Genomic DNA, 6,865 nt, shown 5'->3' with positions numbered 1-6,865 from the left:
TGGCAAGAAGCCTGATACAATAGCGTCTTTAAAGTTATTTATTGAAGAGGAGATTGCGCGGATATCAGCTGACATGATTACACGTGTTACACAATCAGTGGTTAATCGCTTCCAGCGATTGATAGAGAGAAATGGACGACAATTAACAAAATAAACATATTTCATGTTTGTTTCATTTTATATTTCAATGTATGGTACTTAAATATACGTGTATTGCTAATATCGTTTTTCTTTAAAATGTTACCTGACTTTTTGACCACCCTGTAGGCCCCGTTTCTTAGTGTTTTGTCCGAATGAAATGAAACTTTGGTCATAACTAGTTTATTATATTCAAAACATCACATCAAAACACTAGGGTCTTTGGCCTTTTTTTCTCCGTTCTACAGCATATGTTCTAGATGGCCTCTATTTAGCTTTTGTTTTCTTAGGGTCACCTTGTATATTTGTGTGTGTATGTGTGTGTGTGTGTGTGTGTGTGTATGTTTCGATAGTAAGATATATACCTTCAATGTATATATTCAATAAAGTTATTTTAAAAAATTGCCACATTTATTTAAGCTCAATAAAAATGGATTTACACTTTCAGATCATGTATATCATTAGTTAGCAATTCCAATACTACAAGTATATTTATATAACATTCATATTTTATTGGTTGTATGGTACATCTTACACGTGTTTCATTGAAGCGTATAGATTGACTAAACAAGTTATCAAAGACCCATATAAATCCATAAGAAAAATGCAGATTTTTTTTCTTGATTGAAAACGACCAAAGATGGAAAAGAAAATATATATATATATATACTAGCATGGGTGCTCGGCGTTGCCCGGGTATTTGGAGGTGTATGTTGAGCAAAAAAAAAAAGAAAAAAAAGTGGTAAATTTTTTTAAACTTTGACCCCTATTATGACCCCTTAAAATTAATTGTTTTGGGCTCAAATCAAGTTATTAAGTTAGATCCATGTCCAAGGAACCTATATCTAAAATTTCAAGTGTGTAGACCCAAAATCGTCGGAGGACTTTGGTAGAATTCTCAAAGGTCAAATCGTTGAACTTTGACCCCTTAATCGCCAAATTTCTGTCCAAAAACCGATCACATCGATTTTCCCAAATATATATATATTAGTGTTGGGACGATTAATCAGAATCGGAATCGGGAATCAGAAGAATTGAAATATTTTAGGGTATCGGAATCGGAAAAATTTGTACCGATTTTCCGATGCCAAAACGATTCTTTTAATTGTCTTTTTTATTTGATTTTGTTTAAAGTTAAATCTTCCATTGCTGGTAAAAACAATAAAATAATAAATATTTATTGATTTTAAATCACCATTGGAGCTAAAATCGATAGATTGTTCCCCCACACATATATTCTTACTTTTAGGAAAATATTTGCACATTCAACATGTGTGTTTTTACGGTAATCAAGGAAAAAATACACCTCTATAGTTAAATATTTAGAGATTTATAAAGAATTGGAATCGGAATTAGTAATTGTATCGGAATCAGGAAAAATGTTAGAATCGTCCCATCACTAATATTTATATATATATATATATATATATATATATATATATATATTATTTCAAAAATACAATTATCCACTGACACGTGTTTCGTCGTCTACGACTCATCAGAATGGCTGAATCTAGCGAGATTCGAAATGGGGACCCCACGGTAATCAGCCTAAACCCCTTACCGCTGACCCATCCCACACGACCGTCTAGATATATCGCGATTTTACTTAGATGTTTGTTTTTTTTTGGTTTTAGCGGTATGTTTTTGAATAAATTCAATTATTTACGAAAGTGCATTTTTACCTAAATATATACCATATATATATATATATATATATATGAGCAAACAGTTAATAAAATATGTTAAAAAACACTTTGAAATGAGTTAAAAACATATTTAATCTGAAAAGGAAACACTAGATAAATGGATAGTCCTTAATCCGTGGAGTTTCGAAGAAATACTTTTCTTCTCTCATCAGAGGGTAGGAATTAGCAAAATGCGGGATCGGATTTTGCATGCGGAAGTATTTGAGTAAACAACAAGTAAGTCAAAGATCTTACTTGACAACAAAAAAAGTGAAGCAGAGGGAATATGGTAAAGAAAAAGGTGATTAGATGTTAAGATTCTTTGTGCTAAATTAGGCATTGTTGAATAAGAAATCCGGATTGAATTTTTATTGAAAATAGAACTATATCTGTGTGGTATTTGAAAGAGTTTTGTACAATGTTGAAGAATTCCTTAGGTATATTAGTTTTGACATTTAGGCTAAATGGATGATTAAACCAAATATTTTTCTTTCTCCTGATGCGACTAGGTGGGTTAGAGGCATTACGATTAGTATTTTGGTTTGGATTATAAATGTAGACTGGTTCATTGTTATTGATAGCGGCAGATCTTGTTATTTGAACTGGTTTCTTACGAGTCATATTGTGTGTGATTACAGATTTAAGGCGGCCTGAAGGAGGAGCATAATTGTTGTATTTAATCTTTTCCTTGTATCCTGATTTCCATAAAGCATTATTGAAGAAAGTAGCATTTTGATTAAAAGTTTTTTTATCAGCAGATATATATATATATATATAAAATAACATATATCCTTTATTAGATTCTGTTCTTGTGTTGTACTATTTGTACAATAAACTTAACAGCTACCAATCAATGTTTGTATAATTATTTTGCTTATATCGAAATTCACAACATATTGGAATCGGAAATTTGTAACAGAATCAGTAAATGTATCGAAATCAGCGGAAAATATTGGAATCGTCCCATCACTAATCTTCTATTCTCCTATAAATTTTTTTTTTTTTTTTTTATATATTGATATTCATATTAAAAACCCTTTTTTTTTATTTATTCAAAACTAGCCTGGGTGTCCGGTGTTGCCCGGGTGTTTGGAGGTGTATGTTGAGCAAATAAAAAAGAAAAACGTGGTAGTAAGTAAGCAGACGCAAACCCGTGACGCGAAGGAAGAAAAGAATGTGAAAAAAAAAAAAAAAACATTACGTTTTTGCTGTTGCGCCTATTGCCAAACCGGAAGTGACATAAGTTTATATTAAGGCTAGACATTTGAAAAAAGGGTTGACTTTTGAAAATATCGCGAAAAAAGCGACCCCTTCCTGTAGAAAATTGCCCAATTGAGGGTGGAGGAACAAATGTTTTTGGCCAATTTTTCGATATTTGTCGTCCGAAGGGTCGTGCTTCAAAATGATACCAATCTCGTGAAAATCTGTCTCCTCTGTCAAAAGTTTTAGGCAGATATACAAACAAACAAACATACATCACGGTTTTTTCCCCATGTTCTTTTCCTCCTTTGTGGTACAGGTTCGAGCCTGCCTGCCTCCCCGCCTACTACCACTTTTTTTTTTTACTCAACACTCACCTCCAAACACCCGAGTAACGCCGGTCACCCAGGCTACTCTATAATATAAATCTCACCTGTGTGTTTAATGTATGCATCTATGTTTGTTTGTATGTCTGCCTAAAATTTTCGACAGAGACAACAGATTTTCACGAGATCGGTATAATTTTGAAGCTCGACGTCTCAGACGAAAAATATCAAAAAATTGGCCAAAAACATTAATTCCTTCACCCTCAACTGAGCAGTTTTTTCAAGGCGGGGTCGATTTTTGCAAGCCATTTTTGCAAGTCATTGTATCGGTTGGATTGACTTTGCCTAATTTTAACGTTCTGAACTTCCGGTCGCTTCATGGAGTAGGGGTAAGACATCATATTTTCTTTCATTTTCTTTTCCGCCTTTGCGTCACGGGTGACTGCCTACTACCACTTTTTTTTTTGTTGCACAACACACACCTCCAAACACCCGGGCAACGCCGAGCACCCAGGTTAATATAATAATAAATACGAAATCTGCATTAATCAAAATATCATATTTAAGTGTATTTTATGACCGGGCAATGCCGGGCAGCCTGCTAGTTTATATATAAAATTTCATTAGTTACATAAATTTCTGTTTACTTTCATGGATGTACGTCATCTTTGAATAATGTGAGTTTTATTATTTTTGAGAGTCTTAAAAAAACATTGGATTTCTTACGGATCGATCTGACTAACATTTTGTATGGGTCTTTGTATAAGGTGCAGCGAACTAAGTATTATAGTATCCATTCAATGCACAGCTAGGGATTAACAGGAATTTGTTACTACAATACCATTAGAGATTAACATGGATTAATAGAGATTAGTCACCACAAAACCACATTTACTCCACAATTTTTCTTGGAAACTACTGAACCAATCTGGCTGAAATTTTGTATGAACCTTTGTTATGATAAAGTGCAGCGAACTAAGTATTATTAGCACTCATTCTAAGTCAATGGGCTATAACTTTTGCTCGTCTTTTAACAGATTAAAGATCTAGTAATTAAAATAATAGAGTTATTTTAATAGTTCTGGACATAGTCCCAAATAATCCTTTCGAAGTGAATTACATGTTGACATCTTGAGAAAACTGCTCTCATTTCAATTTTCACATGTACTTCAAACAGAAGTTTGAGGATGTTTAGCTGATTTACAACTTTGACTGAAATATGTCTGCAAGTGTGCAGCTAAAAATGTTCCTAAAAATAAAATGTTTCCTCCTAATACAGGGTGACCCCCCCCCCAAAAAAACGGGCCTCAACTCTAATTAGACCCCGTTTCTTAGTGTTTTGTCCGAATGAAATGAAACTTTGGTCATAGCTAGTTTATTATATTCAAAACATCACATCAAAATACTAGGGTATTTGGCCTTTTTCTTTTCTCCGTTGACAGTAAAATGCGTAGAAAAACAATTGAATGTCCTCTGTTTTTTTTTGGACACCCTATATATATATAATGATTGTATTGATATGGTTTCCTCGATGTTAATCCAATGAAACACACTGGTGTTTATAAAATAGGACACAATGATGAATAGAGCTATATTATTGTGTATAGTTTCCTTTATTTATACAAACATTATTGACTGCATATGTGTTGTGTTCGTAAGCTTGAAGGGCAGGGACAAGATCAAAGTGTAGTATCTGTTCTTCAGATGCTGCACTTTATTTTTGTTCCTTTTCTCCACATTAAAAAACGACCCTGGTGTCTAACTCTGTCCCGTGGGGAGGCATTGTAAATAGGAACAAGACACGCATGTACAGGTTGTGACCAAGATGGCGACTACCTGGTTCTTTATTTATAAAGATGAAAGTGACGTAATTCAGGGGATGTCACTCTGAATGGGTTGTTAACAGTGGCGTAGCAAAGGGGGAGAGGCATTAGAGGCAATCCACTCCAGATGGTATGTGCCAGAAGGCGGCATTTTGAAAGGGTAAAAATAGAAAAAAATTAAAATAATAATAATAAAAAAAAAATATCTGAAATTTTATACCCAAATGAGTTTTTAAGGTTGTAATATGTTCGTGTGTTTTATGTGTGTAATACTGGTTTTAAACAGATTTTAGATCCTTAATTGTAATTTCATGAAAATAAGTATTTTGTGGACTTTCTGGAACTGTGAAAGTTAACAAATTATCAATGGCCAGCGAGGGTAGGGGAGGAGCAAATCTTATGCCTGTCCAGGATAGCAAAAATAGTTGCTACGCCACTGGTGGTTAGTCGGATACGACAATATGGACATATATGTTTCAGGTATGATTTAGTTCGAAATCTAATTTCATCAGGCCACTATTTTTGACTGTTCGTGCAAATATACAAGCTCTTTTTTCCAAAAAAGACAGAAAAATAATGAATGTTTTCAAAAAAGAAAAATAATTAATGTTTTTTTTTTATATTTTGAGAGTTCTTGCAGAAAGCTAAAGATGACACATCTTTTGCAATTTGGATTTTTTTACTTTAATAATATTTACGTTGAAGTTTAAAGGTGAACCTGTTGTGATTTCTGATTCTTTTCTTTCATTCTGCCAAGGGCAAAACCGAGGTGAGAGAATATCTCACACTTCTTTAGGAGTGCTGTTGTTGTGACTCTCCCCACCTTGTGTCACATCTTTCTGCAGTGGGAAAGAAGTAAATACTAAGTCTAATACATATCAGTCAGACTACTGTATTATATTTTCTTTACATATACTTTGTTTTCATGTAATCCAGTGTTCGTGCCTTTCTTCTGGACCACAACAACATTAAAAACTGAAAATTCATTTCACAGTATAACCAGATCAGGGGCGATAACTTGGAACTGATTCAAGGGACGTAACTCTTAATATACAAGTTCTGATATTTCTTGTGTTTTGCATTTATTTCATTTGTTGGGTTTTACCATTCGTGTTGTCGTTAGTGTGTAGCAGACACAAATGGACCCCTTTTCTTCTCGCGCATTCGCTTCCTCTGAGTGATGAGGCGCTAGACTGTCCAATCTGAGGACTTGCGCACGAATACAAATTGACCCCTAGGGACCAGACAGCTTCCGGTCCCAGAAGAAAACTCTCTCTTACGCTACCAGCCTTCGTCGGGGCTAGACGCCTGTTCTCTTCGCTGCTCCTACTAAAGGTATTGACGACAGCCTGCGGGTTGTAACTACCTCGTAAGGCAGTGGAGACCCGACTCTACTTTCTTCCTTCAGTACGCTTTGCAAATAAACCTTTCCCTTGTTAAGTTGAAGAAGTTGTTTGTCATTGTTCATAGAAATGTGTTATTTTATTTTATTAGGGAATTCCCTAAAATGGTGACTCCGTCGTGATAACACATTTCCGAACAGACACTTCTTTCGCTTTTTAACAGGGTAAGGCGCGCATTTTAAAAACCAACCACACTCATAAACAGACAACGGATTCGGGAGAGCACATTTAAAACTTAAAAAAAAAAAAGACGTTATTTCCCTCTCTTCCTTATCGTTTTTTTCCCG

This window comes from Euprymna scolopes, chromosome 24 (assembly GCF_053919585.1).
Source record: "Euprymna scolopes isolate OS-2025 chromosome 24, ASM5391958v1, whole genome shotgun sequence".
NCBI classification, from domain to species: domain Eukaryota; kingdom Metazoa; phylum Mollusca; class Cephalopoda; order Sepiida; family Sepiolidae; genus Euprymna; species Euprymna scolopes.
Note: the sequence above shows the minus strand (reverse complement) of the source record.